The sequence below is a fragment of the Coturnix japonica genome, chromosome Z (genome assembly GCF_001577835.2).
Source record: "Coturnix japonica isolate 7356 chromosome Z, Coturnix japonica 2.1, whole genome shotgun sequence".
Lineage (NCBI taxonomy): Eukaryota > Metazoa > Chordata > Aves > Galliformes > Phasianidae > Coturnix > Coturnix japonica.
In genome coordinates, this window is record NC_029547.1 from 49,170,672 (window position 1) to 49,195,538 (window position 24,867).

General features: G+C 39.7%; 1 long non-coding RNA gene across 1 annotated transcript; it reads right to left on the reverse strand.

Annotated features, from left to right (window-relative positions):
* Positions 1 to 299: 299 nt before the first annotated feature.
* LOC107306446 lies at positions 300 to 16,760 on the reverse strand. Its single transcript, XR_001552120.1, has 2 exons — positions 16,543 to 16,760; positions 300 to 2,354 (listed from the first exon to the last, which is right to left on the reverse strand). It is a non-coding gene; the product is annotated as an uncharacterized LOC107306446 (long non-coding RNA).
* Between the last annotated feature and the right edge of the window lie 8,107 nt (positions 16,761 to 24,867).

Below are 24,867 nucleotides of genomic sequence, written 5' to 3' on the forward strand. Positions count from 1 at the left end.
TCCATAAAATAGCATAATCTTTTGGTTATGCTGTTACCATCCATGTCGGTCTATTTATATATCTGCCTAGGGTTAAGATCAAGGGCATTTTTCAAAAACTTCTTTTAATTCCTGGATTGCAATTCAAGTGAAAATCAAAGATACATAAGAACATTTTGTGACTTGAAGAGTTTTCCCTTTTTTATGTTAAAAATGCTGTTGGAGGTCTCTCTTCCTTATCTTATGGTCAGTGCTACCCAGCATGATCTGGATTACTCAATTCTGCCTAAAGATTCTTTGGTAAAGATGATTCTTTCTACTTTTTTTTTTTTTTTTTTTTTTTATTATTATTATTACTTCTGATATTTCAGATACTCTGTTTAATGCATTTCTCACAGGTTATTGTAATAAAACTTGAAGGAGAGAGAAATATATTTTTTCTTGAATTTATTTTAAATGTGGGTTAATGATACTCAATGAATAGATACTGATAGAAATAAGAAGTTGTGTTTGCTGAGAAGAATGGTACCACTGACAGAGCAAACTGAAGAGTCGTCTATTATTAAATGAGACATTTATCTACTATGGTCTTTCAGGGTGTTCTTCAAGAAATGGTCATTTATAATCCTGTGGCATATGCTAACAGTGAGGACTGAGGTTTCTGAAACTGTGTGGCTAAGAGGGCAGAGTCTTTGTGCTTGTGTAGGAAATATGCATGTGAATGTAAGTGCACAATCCCCTTGTGCTCTGTGTATAATGGTCAACATCTGTCTGCTGAAATGCCACCAGCTGACTGCATTTATATAAATATATTAAGGCAAACTGTACAGCACTATTCTCTGCTAGAACAGTTATTTGCACATCTTCAGGTTAGACATTAAATGCAACACTGAGTCACTGTGGCAATCTTTCCACTGAAAATATCTGAGGGAGATCTCAAATGAGGATTACCAAAGCTTGCAGTGAGAACACTGGGGTATTCTTCTCATCTCTCATTCCAGATTTTTTTGAGTTAGGAAACTAACTTCACAATGCTTTTCATATGGTGCACACATGCAAGGCATTCCAGACTCTGCAGAGGTTTGCTGCGATAGTAGAGAAACAGTGGCAAATACAACAGCAGCTTGAGGGGAAGATCCAAATCATAGTTTTGTATTAATCCATGACAATAGACTTATGATGTCATCCAATCCGGGCAAGGTTACAGGAGACTAGGTTAGAAAACCAAGAGCTGTGTTGTACTTTTAGGATGCAGATTCCTTAATGTAACCTGCCTGCAATGCTCAAAAGCATGTGCAAGCCAAACCATGCCTCACATATGTCCCAGCCAGAACTTCACTGCATATATCTTCTTGTTTGAGAATAATCTGGCACTTGTGCAATAAGTGGCAATCAGCCAGGTTATTTTGACAGTCTTTTGGCCAAATTCTGGTATCAGTTCAGTCCTGGCAACATATTACCTTCATATTGCTGCATTGGTACAAACAACCGAAAGATTTTTGTGTAGCATTTCTATTCATGAATTTTTAAAAAATCTCAAAATAGTTGTAGCCAGCTGTGGCTACCTACTGCATTTCACAAAACAGGCATCAGTCAAGGTACAAACTAATGGTATTATTTTGTTAGCCTTGCTGATATAGCTGAGAAATAAAGGTGAAGGAACAAACAGCGCTAACAGGCAGAAATCTTCCTCTGGCCTTTACCTATCTATCTGTCTGTCCATCTGTCTGTCTACTTATCTATCTGTCTAGCTATCTATCTACCAATCTATGATCTTTAATTTATTTATTTATTTATTTATTTATTTATGGGGGGTGGGTCTTAATTGGCAACTGAAGCAGAAATGAAACTGTTCAGCTGTACTTGACAAAAATGAACAATCCATACTCTGTACAAGGATGCTCTAGGAGAATCACAGAATCACAGAACAGATTGGGTTGGCAATGACCTCAAAGATCATACTGTTACAGCTCCCTGCTGTGGGCAGGGCTGCCCCCCACCAGCTCAGCTGCCCAGAGCCCCATTCAACCTGGCCTCAAGCGCCTCCAGAGATGAGGCACAACAACTTCTCTGGGCAGCTGTGCCAGGGCCTCACCATCCTCTGAACAGTGGCCAGCAAGATGTTTCCTAAGTGCTCTATGTAGTAATGCGCCATGCTGATATTTACTGATATTGACAACTGATAATAGCAACTTATAATGTGCTGGTAATAGAAAGCATGAGCTCCATGTGCTCATTCTTCAAAAGGTCTTGGTGACAGATTGTAAAAGGAATCTTCTACAAATCATCGTTCAGCATTTCTGATTCTGTGCAGCAGAAGTGCACATGCAGATCTCCTCTCCATGCTGGTCTTCAGTGGCAGCATTTGTTATAACCTGTGCAGAAGGCCAGAAGAACTCCTTTGAGCTCACTTACTTTTTACAGATATATCTGTCTGCAGATCTTAATTTTTTCCTAACTTTTGATAACTTCAGTGTAGCTAAGTATATTCTGCAAGAAGACTTTTTTTTTTTCTGAAATAACATGGCTTTGAAGGTTCTTCACAGGACACAGGCTTTTGTGACTGTCTTTCTGCCAAGGGTTGTGCTTTATCTTGAGAGATAAATGCACATTTTCACTGCCTCCACTAATTTCCAACAGTTCCTTAGAAAAAATGCTAGTCAGGAGTCATGTGAGTGGGAACAACTGCCCCCGCCTTCCTACATTTCTATTTACATAATTCATAGTAGCTTTTTTTAATTCTAACAGGTATCACAATAGAAATGAATGTTATCAATGCCTGTTCTGAGTGTTCAGTTGCTGCAAAGGTCTAGGAAAGTGATGGAACCCACGTGAAGAAGAAATTTTACTGGGAGATGTTCCTTATTTTTAAGATGTATGTTCTAATTTTCACAGACTTCTGATTCCTTTTGTTGCTTAATTAGGTCCAAATGCTCCTTATTTTTCACTTTCTGCTCCTCAGGCCTTGAAATATAATGCCATCAACTGGCAATGTGTATTTTCTGTGACCTTTGCACTTCCTGACTGCTGCTGGCTGCTGTTGACTATCTTTAAGTCACAAACAATTTCAACTGTCACATACACTTACATTTGACTTTGTCACTCCCTTTGCCATGTCTGGTGATCTGCTTGCCACGTTGCCTGCAGGCCTAACCAGGTGGAAACTTGCTCACACCAAGGAGAGGAAAGCAGATGTTGGCCTTGAGGTTGCAGACAGCCTTCCCATGTTGAGATTGGTTGCTCCTTGCTTTGACTGCTGCTGGGTAATCAGATTATGTGGAGGTGAGGAAATGTGTTGTACTTGCCAGTGCAATTTACCATGGCATGGGGCAGGAATAAGAGGAACCTTTGCCTTTTCATAGGAAATTTGAGCTTTGGCTCCATCTTTTATACTGAGAGCTGGATTGGACAGAAAAGTACATAAAAATGTAGCTCATGATGATTTGGCTTTCAGTGTCTGGGATCAGGCACTGTTGTTATCTTAAAACAACTCATGTTGCACTGTTGGTTTATTAAATGGCAGTTGCAGTTGAAAGAGGAAGATGAAAGATTAACGCAGGTGTGAGTTTCCTTTATGAAAGTTTGTTTGGAAGCTGTGAGCAGGACAATTTCTTGAATATTTTGTGTTTATGTCACTATAAACCCTGTGCAGATTCTGTACCAGTGATTTGGGAGTTTCCCAGGGAAAAACTGTTTTGTCAACAGAAAATGTTGGACCAGCTCTAAAACCTAGCCAATATAACATGAGTGCAGTGGGGCCACTAGCAATCCATCACAGAGCTATGCACCTCACTGTGCCATTTCAGTCTTTGAACTGAAGATCTTTTAGCAACCAAAGGAAGATGGTTGGAACGTTTGCCCATATATTTTAAGTCATAAATCTGACAGAAAATAATTCCCCCTCTGCAATTAGTCGTTCTCTTGGGAGGGACCATCTGTAATGTTCCTGTGAACATTTCTGACTCCTATGCAGAGAAATGGGTTAGAAACCTGCTAAGAAGTACTTTACAGAACATTAAACTGAGGTAGTTCTGATTGTCATTCCACAGAAGGAGACCTTGTGAGTAGGGTTTTCTCTGCAGCTCCAAGGACAAATGTACATACTCTAGTTCTCATTCATACAGGTGTTGTTGACCAACCACACATATTTAAGCCAGAATAGCAAGCTGCTTTAGTTCTTTTAATGTGGCAAGCAAAGTTTGTAACTCCGCATAATAACATGATAATTACAGCACAGCTATTTTCTACTCATAAATCACTTCCCTATGGCATTGTACTAATATGACCATGCTGATATTCTTGAAAACAGTGAAAGACAAGTGAAAGCTTTTTCTAAATTTATTTTTAATTTTGATATAGAATGTGTTCTTTTATATATTTATATTTGTGCATACTGATTTCTTCTCAATCTTTAAGATAGCCTCGACAAAAGAGATTTTTCTCCTTCCATTATGTCAATACTGCTTTCCTAGGATGATACAGAGGTTATGTCTGAGAAATTCCCTATTTGTACGCATATCTAAAAGAGTGGCAATGCCCATTTTCACTTCACATCTCTCCCTGTGCTTGCCTGTAGGTTTTGGAGTCTCTGAGCATTTTGACTGCCAGAGGTTGTTCTGTGATTCACAGAGTTATGTGAATCTAATGGTCTTGTAAGTCATCTGTAAGCATTCATCTATGGGTTGAACTTCATGAGCCTCATGATGCCCTCCGAATTATGATAGAAAAACTAAAGACCAGTTGTGCCCTTGCATTTCTTCTGGGTTCAGTGGCCTGTTTAGAACATGCTGCACGGGCAGCTGCTTTTGAATTGCCCACATGCCAGACAAGTCCTATGTAGAATAGTCCTCAGCAGAGGTATGCCACTTGGTTGAACCATAATTTCATTCTCTTATATGGGACTGACAAGAGACTTTGAGTTCAGAGTGTAACCTGTTGCAATTCCAGCTAAACATAATATCTTCTCCTAGTAAGGGCTGCTACTTCCTTGTGTGTGTGTGTGTGTGTGTGTATGAAAAGAGTTTTTGCAGAAAAGCCTTTCTCAGCTGGGCTTTTTGTTGGAAATAAGGTTTCCCAGCCACAACAGCTATTGTTAATAAGCTCCATTCAGGTGCTTTGGCCCTTATTTTGGTTTTGCTTTATGCCCTGATGTTAGTCAACATCGGCAGATCTCAAATGCATGCAGATGTCCCAAAATTCACTTCATTTGTTCTGTTGCTTGGGTTATCTGACACTGTAAAAATAGGTATTGTCAGCTTAAGCTTATGTACAGTTATCTCTCCAGTAAGCAAATGCATACTCTGTTTCAAATGTCCACTGTAATGAGGAAGACCTCATTTTTCACTATAAACTCATGTTCTATCTTGGTGAGTTTCAACTCTTGTACTCCATTTACATCATCTCACTTAAAAGATAACAAAAATTTTATTTTAGATTCACAGTGAAGAACAGCTTCTAGAGTCTCACTTCTGGAAATGGTTAAGCTGTTTTGCATTCAACACAAACTGGAAATGAAATAAATTAACTTTAGGAAGATAACCATCATAAAAAGATATGGAATAAGTGGTTTTGGTTTGGCAAAGTTGTATTCAACAAGATTTAATAATATGAGTTTAATAGCATGGGTTTCTATCAATCTTGTCTACTGTCTGTCCATGCACATGCTGCTGCATGAATATACAGAATGGTATGTAGCCATACTATATAAAAACATTTTACTTACACATGTTAAAAGACATAATAATTTCAAGAATTTGCTTCATCAACATTTTTCAGTTATAAAGAGCCATTTGTAGTAGTCTAGTCTTCTCAGGGAACATATTTCTGGAAATAATCTGGTAATCTGGTACAAAAAACATCATGTTCTTATGCCAAAACATCCCCTGTGCACAAGGATATTTGCATTTTGCGAAGCAGTAATGGGGACTCAACTCTGATTTTCCTTCTTCAAAACTCTTATTGCTCTCTCCTGCTGCTGTGACTGCATTGGACTGACTCCAAACCACTGACTCTTCTTTCAAATGTACTGTTAATATGCTATTATGTTAAACAGGCTGATAGAGTAAAATGGAAATGAACATGTGCAAAAGTCATTTAGGTCAAATGAAGTAACATGCTTTTAAAATATTAGCCAAAATTTTAGCATAAAACTTTGATGAGGCTGAGAAATCCTCTATTGAACGGGAGCATGGAATTAGTCCTTGTACAGACCATGTTTAGAACGTTATGATACTGTTTAATTCTATGGTTCCCCAAGGGCTACTTATAACTGAATTAAAGGGCGTCTTGTGCATGTTCTGGACACTGATTACAGGACCACAGACTGAAGCTGAAGACAGCTCTACAGCCACTAAGTATGCAAGTAGAGACACCCCCTAATTCAATTATGTGTACCCGTGGGATCTTAGCAATTATAATAAGAAGCCATTTTGCAATTTATCCAAGACTGGAGTTAGAGCTGGGTTTTGTTTTTGTGTGTAACTGTGAAGAAGGTACTTGCTCAGCCTCAGAAGATTCTGCAGCTCACCTGTGTCTGCTTTTCCTTGAGATATTCGTGGATTGTGGTCACGCTGCAGAAATGCCTTGAAATGCCTGTGGTTGCTAGAGCAATGTACTGAGACTATTCATGAGCTCAGGACTTCGTCCTATCTGATCTAAGAGAATACATTTCTGGGATTGCAGCCTTCCTAACAGACCTATCATTTAAAGGCAGAGTTGCTGTAGGTTGTCAGCAAGTCTCCGCCAAAATGGAGATATTGGCATGCATTAACTGAAATAGTATTCTAGTAGACTGAATATCCCCATGGTTTGTCATACAATAAACACCGAAGTGTGTCAGCGATATAAGGGAAGGAGGCTTCTGTCCATATTTATCTACAACAGCCTATGCTCTTTGTGAGTTTGTGCTTTAGATTGGTATGACTCCGCTGACTTTGGCAGAATTCTGCCAGCATACACCATCTGAAGATTTGGCTCAGCCAGTAAATCAGCTTTTTGAAACAAACATGTACATTTTAGTGCGGTCCCTGGGCTTGGGGATCTATTTTCTTTTACCAGAGCTGAACTAGCAGATGTTCCTTTGGATGATTATCACTGTCCCTAGGACCACAGACACTGTCATGCATTTTCAGTGTTTGCATCTGATAGCCTGTTTTACAAATCAGTATTTACACTCTCTTTGCATTATTAGTCAAAGGCGTGTATTGGTATAACAGCATGTTCAGTTGAAACTATGTGCAAGTAATCGACTTCGCACACTGTAATATTCAAATAGATTTCACTGATCTCAAACCAAGTTTAGCCCTTTTTTTGGTTCAGTGTTACTTCAGCTGCCTTGTTTCCAAATGAACTAAGAATAGAAGTTTCCTTGGTAAGCTGAAAATTGTTTTCCTTTCTCTGTTGCTCAGTCAAGTCAAACAGAGGTGGAACTTCCTATCTCTCTATTATTTACAATTTTTTTATGCCAGCTGAGGTTCTCAAGGACACAAATTTCTCAGCCAGTGGATGGTGTACAGAGATGAGAAATCTGGTCAAATAACTATCTGCACTTTGTAAAAGGGTCACACTGAGTGACATCACAGACTACATCTCAGGCACTTGTTGGTGGGAGAAAATCATGTAATTTTGCTATTTAGCCCTTGGGTTCTCTCTCTCTCTTTTTTTTTTTTTTTTTAATTGCATTATCCTCAATAATTGCCAATGAAAGGTTACCATTAATCTGCATTGAGAGAAATAACAGAGATCATACCAGATGTTTCACACTCAAACTTATTTAGGAAATGTGAGTTTATTCAAGGTGATATATTTTGACTAGAATGTTGCTATGCTCGTGTGGTACCAACTTGCAGAAGCAAAGGGAGACAGAGAAACACACATGTGCCCAGCCCCCTGTTAACACTGGGCACACAGAATATTCTTGTGTCAAAAAACATCAAATATGTAAAGAGGAAATGCAGCACTCTCACATTTTCCCACAGTTTATCTGTTTTTGATTGTACTTCCCTGTACTCTGTAATGCTTTCTATGTTTGGGGAAGATGTAGAAAAAACCACATGCTACCAGCAATCATCCATCTATGACTTAGCAGTCGCACTTATCTACATGAACTTCTGTTGACATGTGTCAGCTGAAAATTCAGCCTCGTGTTCAAAGTGGAGGTACCTCATCTGATGCCTTCTAGATAGCCATGAAGAGACAGAATTATAGTATCAATAGATGATGCCAAAATGACCCATCAATCAGTGGAATCAAAATATCATGAATTTTAGATGATTACATGACATACAGATAATTACGATCCATCCTGCATTGCTTCTAACAATAATTATAAGGATTAACATACTGTTAGCATTACATTGTAAGAATGTGGACATCATAACATTATTAATATTATGGGTTTCTACTGGAAAGAAAGCTGGTTACCAGTTTCAGAAGTTAATTTTGATCACTGGAAGTCACCCTATCTCAGCACTGTTTCCATGAGAGGAACCAGTACTGGTTGCATAAGGCAGGGTGTAAGAGGAGGGAAAGCATGCAAAGGTACTTCTCACACCATAGTTTTCCAGGATCTCTGATCAGATCTCTAATCTCTCTTGGATGGGATGTCATCTTCTAGAAGAAGCAGCCTTTCCTGAATGACTCAGGCCAAGCCACCCAGAAAGTTTGTTGTAAACTGTTCAGCTCTCTATAGTGGTGTATCTACAGTCTGGGTTCCTTTATTAAGAGTTTATTTGAGTTGACTTCTGTATTTCCACAAAGCTGGAATCTCCAATGTCATTATCCATTTTGGTTGATAGGTTGAGCATCAAAAATTCATGGTTTTGGAAATCTGAAGAAGTCACAACCAGTCAAAATGGTTTATCTGCTATGGAGATTGCTTATAATTTTTTTTTTTTCTTATTGTTCACAATTTTTAATATTTTAATTTATTTGTTTTCAGCTACTGGTATTCTACTTGGGAACGTAGTCACAACTTGTATAGAGGAAAACTGCTAAGGGCTTAGATAAGTCAGTCTGGACTTTCTCATCTCCATCACAAAGGAAGAAATAGCTGCCTCTGCAGCTTATACTTACGGTTCTGGTCAAATGTAATCTGAATTTAGATCTATTTACATTATGATTATATAAGATGATGCACTACTCCCAACTTATGCTTTTCCCCATCTTCAGTCTGTTTCTGGTTATAAGATGTTCGCTTGAATCAGGAAAATTACTTCTGGAAGCTTCCTTTGCATGTGCATTTGTGAAATAACAAGGAAATAATCTTAGGAATCAGGAGGAGGGAAATATGAGCAAGAGTCATTATAGTTGGGTTTATCCCTGAAAGGGTGGTGGCCATTTTAAGAACATAAAATGAAGATTCCTGGTAATGTTCTGAATAATACTTATTTTCTGTTTTCTTGCTTCTGTACTTTTTGTTCTCACCCTATTTCATCTTCTTTTTCACACAGTTTAATACACTCTAGTTGTTTCTGTTTCTCACCACATCACTGCTGATTGAGTTTTCTGTTATTTCGATTCCATTTTCCTTACTCCACTTTTGTCTTCTTCGATTGCCTTTGGTGTTTTTAGCTGCCAGTCTAGTTTTCATTGTGTGCTCAAGCACACAACCACAGCCTTACAAACACACACATGCATGCCCTCACACTCATTGACTTTCTCCCACATCATCTGCAAGGCCACCAGTTCCTCTCTCAGTTCGCTTCTGATTACATAAGTGATTCACGCAAAGTCCAGGAGTTTAATTTGACATCGCCATCTTTCATTTTGTCCTGTTTAACTGTAATAGTGTCATCTGAGGGCTTTTGGTTCTGTTCTCACTTTCTTCATCCAAAGCTGATTTTTCTCCATTTTCCTCTCAGATTTTCTATTTGTTATTTCATTAAATTGCTTAAAATGAGAGACATTTTAATGGGCTATTGAAGAATGTAGGTGGTGTAGGAGGGGTGTAGAGGAACATTGTTGCTCTGAAATTGCAGGTCAGCACCCATTCTCTCATACCTGATACAGCTGAGGGTGAGCAGGTGAGAGATGCAGAAAAAGACACGAGCCTGCTCACTCACTCGCTCTCTTTCTCTCAAATGCCATAGCTCACTATTATGCTATGCCACTGGAAAGAGGGGGGGAACCCAGTATCTGTAAATTGCTAGGAGTGTGATTACTTCTAAATAACCATGGCTGTGTCATACCTGATTGCTCAAATAATCCTGGTGCTTGAGTTTCCTCATTGCTTTACAACTGTGGATGCTATCTTGAATTAAGCCTTGAAGGAATGTAGGCCTGTTCTACAGTCTAGACAGGCTAACTCTTCATATAAAGAGTAGGATTGGATTTGATTTTTATACACACATACACACACACACACACATATATGTGCACACAGAGACACATTATGTACCTATGCATATACGTATGCACTAAACCTTTTGGTAACCAGTACAGTTCTTCAGCAGATTACAAAGTACTTGGCTGGAAGGCTCTCCCAAAAGCCCAGAACTGCAATGCTATTATTTCTCCAAGCTACGCACTTACTGAGTGTTCTCCTGTTTCCACAAAAGATTAGAAAACCTCCTCTGCTTTACACAGTTCTCCCCCACTGCCCCCCTTTGGAAAGAAACTGTGTGCATTATTGTGCTTTCTGGCTGGGTGACTTCAGTAATAAAAGATATCCTTAGGAAATGGTTTAGATAGTATACTTGTGTGAAATTCTTATGCAAAAATGTGGAGGGCTGTAGGGCTGGCTGACCTGGTTCACTAGGCTGGTTCTGTTACTGCACTAAAGGCAGAATGGAAGGCCATATGTTTTCATGCTACTTCAGTAAAGTATATTTTATTGCTCAGTGTTATCTTCTTATTACGCATTTATAAAGCTCTTTGGGTGACTAAGTTGTTTGCATAACGTGTTATATTTTTGGCAATAATTCTTCCTGCAGAAGGGATGTGTATGAAAATGTGCTTGCTGCTGCCAATAGGCTATAGCATATGTGTATTCCTCAGTCACAAACAGAATGAGTTGGCCAGGTGAACATTTTCATGATTTTTTTCTCTCTTGGCCATTGTTCTTCACATGGGTGAGCTGCTAGGAGACTGTGCAGCATTGCTGCACCCCCAGAGCAGGCTGTGAGGTGCTGGAGGCTGCAGGAGTACAGCGACTGTATCCAAGGGCTTTAACAAACAGCACTGAAAACAGCATAAATTCCTCATCAAATGAAGCAAAATCCCAACTCCTCCCTGAAGCACAGCGCCTGCTGGATCAGGAATCTTGTTAGGTTTGTAGCTCTTGGATTAGCGAGGCCCTTTATTAACTGGGGCCAAAAAACTTCTCTGAATGACTAAATCCTGAATTACTGAGCCTTATTCTCCTGGTCTCCAGGAAAGGTCACTGGTGTAGGCCTCCTTGCGTCTTTGGAGTAGAAATGTGTCACTGTGGGTGGTCACTCTCTCAGCCACTATGCATGGGCTTTGTGGAAGTCATGGCCTATTGACACTGAGAACGTCTCTACCTTCCCTTTGTAGATGTCAGAACATAAGCAGTGTGGTGTTTGAATAGATAGCTAACTGTTTAACTGGTTATTAACACTGTAGGGTGAATTAAGTTTAAAATCAGGTAATTTGTAAGGGAATGCTCTAAAATACATAAACCTGAGAAAGCATTCGGGAGGTTAAATGTCTTTAATTTCTCTGTAGTTGTATATTTGTTAAATAAGCACTTGGAAAATAACAGATGTAAAACCTGGACATTCTCATCACGATAACAGTATTTTCTCATGTAAGTAGACTGATGGTGGTATGTGACTACATTGCACTGCTTCACAGCTTTTTTTAGACTTAGAAAAATGAAAGTGTTTAATTCCACTTTTATACATACATATAATTAAGCCAGTAAGACAGGTAAACAGGCAGCAATTTGTGTTTCAGAAGTGGACACAAATGACATATTCTCTTTGTATCTCAACAAGGAAAGTAGATAAGCATCAACAAGGAGACATTCAGATTCATAGAATTTCATTTTAAAAATGCTTAGTTTCGGGTCACCTGAAATTAGGTTCTGCCCTACAAAATTTGACTCAGCTGAAACATCCATACAGTCGACATTTTTTTACTCATTCCCGCATAAAACTATGTTTTGTGGAAAGGCTGGTGAATGCAAAACTGGGATTTAAAAAACAGCCATGTTTGCATTTTTCTTTTTTTATGTACCACTGGCAAGAGCAGACAATTCAGAGTATGTGGAATAAAGTAAACTTGGGGTGAACACAAGGGATTTGGATCAGCATTCTTCCTGCAACTATGCATGCAAGACGTGAACTAAATGCTGCTACTTTAAGGCACAAGGCACAGAGGAGTCCTGTGTGATGCGTAACTTCATCCAGGAATCACTGGCTGGATCTAATGTGGTACACTGAAAAGAGCATTAATAAACTAGAGGATTTGTCTTCATGACCTTGATTTGGCAATGGCAGAAGAACCACAACATCTCATTGACATGCTCTTTACTTCTCTGTCATCAGAGCTTGAAATGCTTTCTTTTTATTGTCGTCTGCATCCAGTTTATGCACATGACTGCTGTGAAGCAAACTTCTGCTAGCTGTGCTCTCCCTGGTGATATATACATCTTTTTTGAAACTTAAATTGATGAAGAACTACTGAAGGTGTGTACAGAGTCCCCTGAGGTCTGCAGGTTTTGCAGGGAATCAGCAGAACATAAGGAGGTGGAAAATTGCAGTGTGACAGCGTGCATGCATTCTGCCACACATATTAACGTGCAGACCATAACAGCCCTCCTGACACTGCAAATAGTCGGAGGCACTGTTTAACTCAGGAGTTCAGTGAGAGGGTTGCTTTGGGGAACCAGGAGCTGAAGCGATATGTTACAGATCACTGCAGTCACTTGTCTCGACAGAGACAAAGGCCTGCGAGGTGCATGAATGGACCATGGGGACGCAACGTGCTACCAGGAAGACATAACGCTCGTACCTGCCATGGCAGTGGTTGCCTGTTTCTTCCAAATATCAGCCTCCTTTCTGTTTTCATCTCTGATCCCTTCTGATATTCTTCTTCCCTCTCCATCCTGCTCCTTTTCGCCTTTGTGGCACTATGTTCCTTCCCCCTCCTACCCTTGCTCTTTGTTCGTTGGATTTCCTATTATTCTGCAAATGCATGCAAACATCCAGGGACTTTGAGAAGATTCAGGCTGGTATCTCTCTCTTTCCCCAGAACCAAGCTGAGTTTTGTGTATTCTCTTCCACTTCATTCTGGTTTACTGTATCTCTTCCTTCTTCATTGCTTTAAATTGTGCACTGAGGAATTCCAAGTCTTTATTTAATAATTTAACAGAGACACTCTCTGAACTCACAATAAATTTCACTGAGCATCTGTTTGTGGGTTTGAATTTTGTCTTGCTCTGAATTCTTTCACTGGCAGTGCATGGTTTTATAGCACTCTTAGATTCATTTAATCTTGTGTAACACATGAATGATCCCACTCATTCTAAAGGCCACATGCTTGATTTGGTAATTACTATGGGTCTGTCTCTGACTAGTTTGTTTTTGTCTCTTTGTTCCATGTCTGTTGCTTAATAATTTCATGAGATCTTGCACCTCATCCCTCATCTCCAGTTTATACCCCCTCCCCCCCCAGCCCCCCCTTTTTTTTTACTGCTCTCTTCTTTTAAACCAGAAGTTTAAAATTAAGTTCTTCTTTAAATGTTATTTTCTAATGTCCAACTCACACTTAATTTATCAGTTTTGATTCTTAAGAAGGCATAAAACACATTAGCACTTCCCTTTCATACATAATGTTCTTATTCTTTTAAGATCAACTTTAGGATCTAGTAGCCAGGTGATTTTGTTAAAGCTAAGTGCCAAGGCAATGACCAGATAAGTGTTAGACAAGCTAGTCAGCAAGCTTTGAGAAAGTATTGATTTTGCTAGCTCTAGTTCTTCAAAAATCTTCTCTTCAAGTTCCCTCTTCTTTATAAAAATATAGATATAACCTTTATTCTGTGATTGTCTTCAACATCTCTTGAATTGTTTTTCTGGGGATATGTGAATGTATGTGTGCATGTATACACTGAAATGTTAGGATAGCCCCTCTGCAGCAGGTTATGTATGTAGGCCTGAAATACAGGGTCATCTCCATGTGTCCTGAATTGCTTTCTGTGTTTCAGCCCCTGGCAACAGAGAAAAGCTAAATGTTTCTGAAAAGTGATTCAGAAGGTCTGAGCAGGGGCTAAAACCTGCATGTATGTGGAACTTTAGCTGGGAATAAAGTGCTTTTTCTTTCTTATTTTCTTTCTTTTTCTTATTCTTTCCTTTCTCTTTCTCCCTCCCCTCGTTCCTTCTTCCCTCCCTTCTCTCCTTTCTCCTTTCCATCCCTCCTTTCTCCTTTCCGTCCCTTCTCCATTACTCCATTTCCTCCCTCCCTCCCTTCTCTTCTTTCTTCCCTCACACTTTTCCCAGTGAAATCTGAGATCTGCAAGTGCTCTTGTTATGTCAAAAATCCTGGCTCTCAGAAGAGTTGTCTATATGTCCAGAGTGGTGATAAATTTTTTGAGATGACAACAATGCATTGGTGGAAATGCAGAACAGATTTTGTTAAGTTAACAAACTTGCAGAGCTAATCAGGGTTGCAGAGGTACTATAATTTTCCTAAAGAGCTAATTCTGAGCTAAACTCCACCTCTCAGAGATTCTTTCCTGAATACTGGGCTACCCTGCCTTGTGTCTCTGCTATGCATATCAAGATATGCGATATTCAGGGCAGTGAAACAGACCATCATTTCTAAGAGATGAAATGTCTTCTGTGGCAGACCAAATGTAGCAGTACTGAGCATGTAATTTTGTCTTGAGCAAAGTGATCTTTAAAATGTACAAGTATAGCACAAGCTTATATGACAAGTAGGACAAAAAAGCCCTGTTTTGGAAATGAAAACACTCTTCATCCAGGGGCCATGAGTGAGTTTTAAGTTTGTGATGTGACCATTCAGGTGCAACTGAGTAACTGGACCATCTTCTAACGAAGATCTTGAGATACATACAATTGCCAAAATTAAGATCAGAAGACAAGTAGCAGAAAATCTTAACTGTCAAGTGTTTTTAATGAACTGACAGCATCTCATTTTTTCTGAGAATAGTTTGTATAATTTTCTGATACATTTAATAAAAGGATTTGATGTAAAAAATATTTCTTGACTCAAAACAAAGTAGAACTGTAAAGAAAATAATTAGTTTTTGTGTATTTTTTCTTATTTCTTCCATTCCTTGTCCTCCTTCCTTGGCTGAGGAGATAAACAGGAAGACTGAATGATATTTATTTTAATTTCTTCTGATTTGAAAGGAAGCAAATATTGTTTCCAACTCATGAGAAATACTTTTTAGCATGAATCATTTAATTGAAAAAAAATCAGTACATTAAAATATTAATATATTTGCATATTTTCATATGCAGATTTTCCCACTGAATATCTTTCAACAGCCCTGCTCATGTTCTAACTTCTCAAGTGTTTTCAGAAATATATGAGGGTTTGGGTTTCATCTGTAACAATGACTAGCTCCATTATCACGTATTCTAAAGAAGATTAAGGTCTTTCTCTAACTTTCAAATCTGTGTAAAATAAGTTCCCCAGAAATGGATCTAAAAAGGTTCTTTAACCACCAGGTGATGTAGTAGTTGTTCAGATTGCAGCAAATCAGTGAAATGCTGAGGTGCAGAAGTAGCTTGCACTAGAAAAACAGCAAGATCTCCCTCCACTCATACTGCACTGTCTTCTTCCTGCTTTTGGAAACTTACACAGGCTGGCCAATCCCATAACCTCTTGTGACCTATCTGAAAATTAAACTTGTGATGATGGCTTGGCTTCTTGGTACTTTGAGATATATGTGATAAAGTATGACAGTGAGTATGCGCTGAGACAAACACTTTTAGTAGGCAAACTCCTTGCAAAGGCTGCATTCAGGGATGCTAGCAGTGGTTTTAACAAATTATCCTAACCAGTACACTTGCACATAAAAATAGAAGAGAATGAAAGATCCTTTATGAAACTAACTATCTTGAATGGCAATTTTCTTGCTTGTGACGATCTCGTACTTCAGAGTAGTAATATTGAAAGACTTCAGTTTTCCCTGTGGTCTGCAACAGAATTTGGGAAGTTTCAAGGCTCTGCCAGCTCAAGTTGTGGCTGGTCTGTTTTTTTCTTCTGCCCAAAGCAAGGTACTACTCAAACACTAGAATAGCTTTTTATGTCTCTCTCAGGTATTCATCTTCAGAATTAGTTACAAAGAAAGCATGAAATATCCCTTGCCATGGCTACAAACCATGCAAGGAGACCCTGGGATAGGTACGAAAGAAAATACGTAGCGGCTGTATTTAGGATTCATCTTCTTTTTGTATCTGCTTCAGTACTTTTCTTGCCCTTTGCATGTAGACAAATGCTCATATCTAGAAGAAAATCCCTGTATTCTTTTTGCACTTAGCTGTGTGTGGAAATTCCTCTGTTTTCCCAAAGAGGCTGTCAGGCAACATGTGAGAAGAGAATAAGCCCAGCTCCCCCATCCTGTACTCTTACCTCACTTCAGGTCATGTGAGACACTTCCCTCTAGCAGTACATCATGCACTTGGAGAATACAAGTCCTCAGCTTCTCAAGGTCACTGTTATTGTTTTGTGTCTTGCATAGGCAGCTTGTTCTTGCAACCAGACTTCCTTGATGTCCTTCTCTCAGTGAGGGAATCACAGAACTCCATTTGTGAAAGGCTGACAAGCCCAGGCATACTTGGAGAGACTGAACAAAGGTTAGTGTGGGTGGATATCATGAGTCATTTCTATGACTAAGAGACTGGTATAAACTACCCCTTCCTGGTAATGTAAATGTATTAAGGTCATAGGCCACTTAATGAATCAGTGAGTCTAAATGAATCCAAGCATGAGACCTATGATGTTAAACATGCCAAAAAGAAAACCAAACAAGAACAATAAAAGCAAACAAACAAACAAATCAGCCTGGTGAAAGTAAAGATTTAGCTGTATATGATCTAATTAAAGATGGGGCCCTTATTCCTGCATGTGCTATCAAAATGTGGTTAGCTGGTACTGCTGACTTGGTGCTTCTGTTTCCTGCTATTTCCTGTTATTGATGCTGGACTTCAACAGTCAGCATTCATTAGAAGCCACTAAAAGGCCTTGTAAGTTCTTGAAAAGACTCTTCTGGCCAAAGGCATAGTGGAGGAGATTCCTTCGTTTTCTTAGTTCAAAAGAGCTTGAACTCACTAACCTCTGAACTACTCTTGAGCTATTTCTCTCCTTCCTAGTAGCATTTTAAATAACAGCAGGGAATCTAGAAAGCGGTTTAACTTCAAAGGCCATGCATTAGTTGTGAGCAATGAAAGTTGTAAATGAATGCAAAATAAAGCTTCACACTCAAAATATCATCTGGTGCCAAGCACTCGTGCTGTGGACACAGCTTGTACTTATGAGACTGCAGATCCTGATTCCTTAGCTTAAGCCAAATACTGTCCTTAAGAACTGATGACTTTGTTGGTAACTGATGGAGCACCTACAAAGTATGTCCTACCAGAGCCTCCTCTGTACTGCTGCCCAGGTCACAGCTAAATCCTGACCTCTTACAGTCTCTTTAAAATGTTAGCTGTAACACAGTCTCACCTCTGGAATGTTAAACTTGCTGTTTGGCAGCATCCAGGAGTCAAGAACATTTTTGTCCTCGCCTAGATGTTTTATTTTTTTCTTCTTGACAATCAGGTGATGTAATACTCTCCAACCATGAATATTCACTAAATGAAATCAACTGCCCACTTAGGGAAAAAAGCTGCAGCTTCTGAAACATTTATGTGAGCAGCAGAGCCTGCAGCAGCACCCCATACCCTTTCAGTTATCAAGTGGGAGTGGTGGGACTGGCCTTCTGGGAGTTGTATGAGAGCCCTTTTTTGTAGAAGATGAAAAACATCTTGTTCTGAGTGTCTGGCATCCAAAAGAGGAAATGAACTTGAGTTTATGACACTAGTAGCAAAACAATGGGAGGTCGGCTTGGACAAGACTTTTAAGTGATGTTTGTTCTCTTGTAGCTTTCAAAGTAGCAGATAAATCTTTCTCTAGAAGGAAAGAACTGAGCAACTTAGTGGAGGGCACCCTAGTTTCTCACCTACCTCCCACTGGTAGTGAGGAATAAGTTTTGAGCAACAGGCTACAGACTTGACCTTTTAAATAAGGTGAAATATTGACTGCTTTCCAGAAGCCAGCTTCAGACTTGCAGAAAAGACAATATTTCCAGATACATGAGAAAGACGGTGTTTTTTGTTGTTGTTGTTGTTTTTGTTTCACTTGTTTTTTTTGTTTTTGTTTTTGTTTGGTTTGTTTTGTTGTAGAAAGAGGTTCATGTAAAAGATTTGCAAGCACACAATAAAAACATACATAAACAATAACATACCATATAACATCCCTATCTGTTTTGTTTATGACAGCCTTTTCTTTGTATGTGCATGGTACCTTTATATTCATTGTGGTAATCAGGCTGGGCTCAAGTTTATGAAGTTCTGCTTTGGTTAATACCATTGTTGCTAGCCCATAGAGTGCAACTCTGAATAGCTTAAATATCCATTCTACCTGGTACAATTTTACATATTGTATACATTATAGGACAGAATATTTATTTCTGTTGGCTTGCTTACAATGGCAAATGCTCTTCTTTCCAGGGTCACCACCAATGCTTTTACATTCTGATTGCTTCAGTGGAGTGGCTTGATGCTGGCACAGCTCATTGTGACTTCATGTCTGAGGATGTATGCCCTGTTAGGCATGATGAAAAGATGTTTCATTATTGCTATGGAACAGAGTACTCTCAGGTTATCTCTGATTGAAACTAAAAGGCAGTTTTGAAATGTCTTCCTTTTTTTTTTTTTTTTTCCTTCTTTTTTTCTTTTTTTCTTTTTTTTTCCTTCTTCCCTATCAGCATATCTCCCTTTCTGTCTAAGTGTGTGTGTTACTTTGTGTGCACATTTATCTAATACTCATCAAATTCCAAGAAATTGTACACTCCTGCTTTCAATGTATAAACATCAATCTGCTCTGGAAAACTGGTGACCATGGAGATTTTCAGCTCAGAGACCAGAGTTTGAAAGATTAGAAGTGAGATTTTCTCCATTTTCAGGCACTTTTCCTAGCATGTCTTTAAACAGGTACAACACATAACAACAACAACAACAAAAAAGTGGAAGTTGAATCTGACTATCTTGTTTGGCAGTAACTTTGCTGTTGGAACATTTGTGACACATACTTATATATGCGCAAGTGCCATACAGCAAGACTAGGCAACGATAATTCTAACTAGAGTTAGAATTAGTAGAACTGGTCTGAACTGGTTTACCTCCAGTTTCTGACTGTAAGTGTTTTACTCTGAGGTCCAGAAAACTTTCCTAAGTTAGCTGCTAATCATAAGTTTACAGTATGTCTATCCTGATCCTGAAGGATCTCCTTTGACATTCTTACTGACTGGGTTTGGATGCCAATGTGCTACCCAAATGTTCAATAGGACTTGCACTCTGAGATTGGGTGGTGACTATACGTAATTTATGGTGATTTAAAGAGATGCTTGCCCAGGGTATTTGGCTGTCTGATTTACATTTGACAGCTGCATCACTCTTAAACTTGTGACATATACATGGGGTGGGGAGACACATCTGAAGTAAAAGGACAGAATTTCTGCCATCTCATATTTTCATAAAAAAAATCTTAGTCTGTAGTCGCTGAAGCAGTTTTACTAACCTCAGTCAGACCAGGCAACACAAAGCCAGCAAACAGAAAAGAAGCTCCAAAGTAGCTCTGTAGCCATTGTGCTTTCACCTGATAACATGGGCAGTCCAAGCCAAATATCCTCAGCAGTGAGATGATGACTGCTTGGTGGTAGGCTGACTTCACAGATAAGAGAGTGTAGTGATAGAATTACCAAGTGATTTTTTAAAACAAACATCAATCAATAAGCACCTATTTACAACAACTCCAAAATCATTTAGCCAGCAAACTGGCTGCAAAGAATCCTGACAGCAGATAGAGCAGAAATAAAAATACTGTTGGGCAACACCAAAATGTTGACCACAAGGGTCCCTCCAGTGCAAAATGTTCTGGGATACCAATTAAAATAAATATATCCTTCCAGGGAGCCAACTTAAATATCCCTTGACATAAAGAATTTAGATTAACTATTTTTAAACACTGAAGAAAAAAATTATCACTTGTGCAATGTTGTTACAAAATTTCTCCCACAGCCCTTAGCTCAGGCATATTTTATACTCTGCATTAATACCTAAGTAATCACACAGAGTGGTTTATATTTAATAAGAAAACATGAATAGAAAATTATATTATGTGCAGAATAAGGGAGGATTGAACTTTTCTGGGGCCATCAGATGTTAAAGTTTTCTGTGCCCATGGTGGCTTACCAGAATTCCTCCTAGCTCCAACAGCAGACAATGAACTAGATTGTGACTCCATGGAGCTGAATTCCTCCAAAGCAAATAGTTGGGATGGATAACGTGCCATGCCCCAGCTCCTGAGTAGAGGTAATTGCTACTCAGAATTTCCTAGCAGTGGTGTTGACTCACACATGCCCTGTTTTGTGGCATACAGGTATGCAGGGGTTTTAGATAAATCCATGCTCTAGATAAGTGCATTTTCTGTCAGAAAAGACAGACACTGCTGCAATACAGTGCAGTGAAATAAAAGAGTAGAGAAATCATAAACAGGTAAACAGGTATTTCATAGCTGGGTCTGCTGTATGCCAATGGGAATTGATGCTTGGAAGGAACTGCTCTCCACTATAGAGAAGGACAAGACTGATAGAGTTGCAGTGACAGAGAAAAGTTCACCTACTGTTATGTGTATCACCCTAGCCAGAAGCTCCAAAGCGTGCAGCACTGTCTCCTTCTGCCCTGCAGGTAAGTGGCAAAAGCTTGAGAGAAGGCTGCCACCACTGAAGCAGTCTCTGCAGAGAATGGAGATCTCAGAGTCTGGTAAAAACTTTGTTTGTCCAGTGAAAGCACTTGTAAGAGATGATGGAAGTCAACTGCCCTGCTGGCACAGTGTGCATTCTACTGGCTGTCATCTGAATGTCTCTTGTACTGCAGAAATATACTTAGCTGCAACAGGAAGCACTGAGGCACTGAGATCTGGATCCCAGGGCATCGGCAAGGTCACACATAGAGTGTTACCACCCATCAGGCCAGCTCTCCTCTTTCTGCTGTGTATCCAACATGCCTGAATGTCAGGGATCATGCATATCCCTTCTTTTTTTCTGGGAACTCGAAGAGTTTGTCATAGAGGACAGATCACAGGCCTTCCACCAAAGAAGGTCATCATCTTCTCCAGAAAAATACTCAAAACAATTCCATTTTCTTTCCATTGTTTTCTGTGTAGCTGTAGTGTTTGACAGTAATTCTTAGGGAGTGGAATGCTGATTACTTGCAATGAGGAACCAGTCAGAAAAGCAATAAACAAACGGGGATTAAATTTCTCTTTATGGCTAGTGACTGACTACACTAATTTGGGAACATTTTTTGGCATGTCCAAAGATTAACCAGATACCAGTCAGACTCTGACATCAACGTCAGGAACAGTTGCTCCTTCGTATTTTAGCTGTGCAAGTCATACTATGAAAAAGTGACAAAGATGTTGCCTTGTGCTGTTGGTACCTGCTAAAAACGTACAGTCTGCTTTCAGCTGGGCATGCATTCATGCTCTGTCTCCACTGGTCTTTTTTGATATCTAGACCTGGATCAGTAAGCTGAACTTCAAGCAGAACTTTCTGGTCCTACAAGTTTCTCTGGAGGCTGAGCACTGAAGGTTGGCAGTCTCTGAAAGTAGCTCAAGGCCCAGAAGTAAGCCTGAGATGACTGGAGGCCAAGAAAGGCATCCATGTAAATGTTATGCCACAGCAGGAGACTCAGCTCACTGCCTTAGGGCTGATCCAGCCCTCCTGGAATGAATGCGAAGGTGCCCATGCATTTAACGATGGTTATGTGGGGGAAGTCTGTGACAAAGGAAGCACTAATTAGGACACGGATATGAGATAAATGCTGGAGGCTTCAGGGTGAATGGAAGGGAACAATGACTTCTGTAAAGTGCTTATGAAGTAAACACAGGGGATAACAGATGGGCTGGTAGAAGTGCCGCTCTGCTACACAGGAGGCTCGAATCCCAGGGGTTGGACTCGATGATCTCTAAGGTCCCTTCCAACTCGCACAAGACTGTGATACTGTGATACTGTGACTTTGTTCTCCAAGCCTGTTGCAGCTCCATCCAACTCCCACATACACACAGGAGGTGGGGGGAAGTATATATCCCTGAGGAGGACAAGGCCATACATGAAGAGCACATATGTTGCATGTGCTTGTCATGATCAGCAGGTAGAGAGACTGCTGGGAGGAGTGGGGAATAGTGGTTTGCTGCTGCATAGCTCGTTGCTACCCTCAGCAGCTGTCCACATGGCCAAGCAGTCTAGGCCAGTTCTCTGCACACAACCACTGGGAACTCCTTGCTGTTTTCCATTTGCCAAGTTCCAGGACAAGCCACTGGGGCAGGATGCTTAGGACACTGCATTCATTTTTTTTGACATCTCTTGTTCTAAGACTTGGTCTGGCACATGGTTGTGTGCCATCCTTGGACCCAGCAAGTAAAACAGGCAGTAAGAAATAAAGCAGTGCCCCAGATAGACATGCTTTGTTTTTTATTTTTTAATTTTTTCAGGGGGAGAGGTTGTGTGTGTGTTTTGTTTTGTTTTTTTTTTAATGTCTTAATATCATCCTAAAAAGGTCTTAGTTTCTACTTAAACATTTTGCAACAAGTCTGCTGGAATAATGGCGTTTCATTCATTACTGCATCTACAGGAAGATGTTTAAAGGTTGGATATTTGGTTGATTTTGCCTTACCATTGACTTAGGGTGCTGCTAATTTTCAATAGCTGTAAGCATAGCTCAGACCTCTGCTATGCTAACCCAAACACTTGGGAAGGCTGGACTATTTGTGCAAAAAAAGCTCACTCAGAGCAGTTTGAATCATTGAACTCCAAATCTTGCACTGCTATAAATTTGAAAATATGGTATCTGTCAATGCATCAGCCTCCAGTTTCTGAAACATCAAATAGCAGAACAGAGCTTTATGAGAGGGAAACACAGGTTTAGGCAATATTACATCTCATTAGCATTAGTTTCAGTGAGGAAAACATCAAGAAACATGTGAAATTGAGATAATATAACATAAAAAATGTACTGAAGTCTGCAGTGTAGCTTTGGGCCAAGTTTCCCTTGAAGATTCATGCCATAGGTGTTGAAATCTACAGGTGTTCTGGCAGCGGATCTCATCCGCCCTGCCACATGGATCACACTGAATCATAGGATGTTAGAAAGTTTGGCTCAGGCTCATGGTCAGTTTTCAGCCAGTTACCATTTTCATATCTGGAGTAGGATTTTATACATCTTTGTTGAGAAAGAGAGCTTCACACTAGCTGCCAGGCTACCAGAAAAGCTCCTTAATTGCTCTCCACAGAATCTGCTGACTAGAGAGAGCTCTTGTTATCTTTAAGCAGTCCTGTTTGTGTTGAAAGATCAAAATCACACCACACACACACACACACACACACACAAAAACCAACCAACCAACCAAACAAAAAAAAACTAACACCAACAACAACAAACAACAAAAAAGCTCCTCTCCCCTTTCCCCCATGATGTTTCCAATTATCCTGGATTGTTTGTCTCATTGAGAGTAGGTCATCCAAAAGCTGGGACATATGGAAATCGCCTGTTAGCTTCTTCCCTGGAGTGTCTCAAGGAATTTAGACTCCTCACACAAGGACTGAAAAACAGATCATGCCAAGGGCTCACTGTACACAGAGCAGGGAAATGCTACTCCTTTCATTCTTTTGGCCTTCTACCCTGGCTGTCAGAAATGGGCAGCAGACCAGGGGGAGGACAAAGAGTGCCATTCCCAAAGAGAGAAGGCAGATCGGTGATTCTGTGTGTGCTTCACTGGAGAGTACAGTTTCCACTTCAAAGCCAGCAGGGAGGGTGGCATTTTGCTTCTGGATGAAGGAGAAGAGCTGTGGCTTGCACAGACAGCTCAGGTCTTCCACGTCTCTGGCTTGTAATGTGTCAGAAATCAACTGAAAGTCGTGGATAAAGAATTGCATCCTAGCACATATTGAAGTCTCTGTGGCGCCACCAACCCAAAAAAAAGCCCTGGGACTTTCCCCAGTAGCACACAGTGTGAGAGTGGTTTATCACAGATTAGAATCAGATCTCTCGTCCTAACCATAAGGCTTCACCACATCCTCTTATTTGCCACTGTTTGGCTGTGAATTGACAGGCACTGAAAGGAAATAGTGAAAAGAGATGTGGTTATGCCACACCTGGCAAATGTCCGCAGTGGCAGAAATCTCTGTCAATGTTGTATGTACTTATAAATGTATTTGAATGCATCATGATCCTCTTCGTGTTCATGTGTGAAAAGTCATGTGGCTCTTTGCTGCACACATTACTATGTGTGTTTTAATGATATGCCATTGTAAATAAAACACTACTCCAGTGCTTATAAAAACCCAGAAGTCTTTCAAAACAAGCAAATTACTCCAACTTGTAATTTTGTCAAAAACACTGTAAAAATAGCTTCATATCCCAAGGAGGAAAAGGTGATGGAGATTTATACTTTCCCTTGAACACACAGATTTATAACAGTGTGTAATGTGCGTTCATTTCATCCATATTTATAACTGCATTGATGCAGAGTCTGGTATCCATTACTTTAATCTATGTAACTTGATCATCAGAAATTTAAACCATAATTTTTAACACATATCACCAAGAATTTCAGTTTGATTTGAAAAAGAAGAAC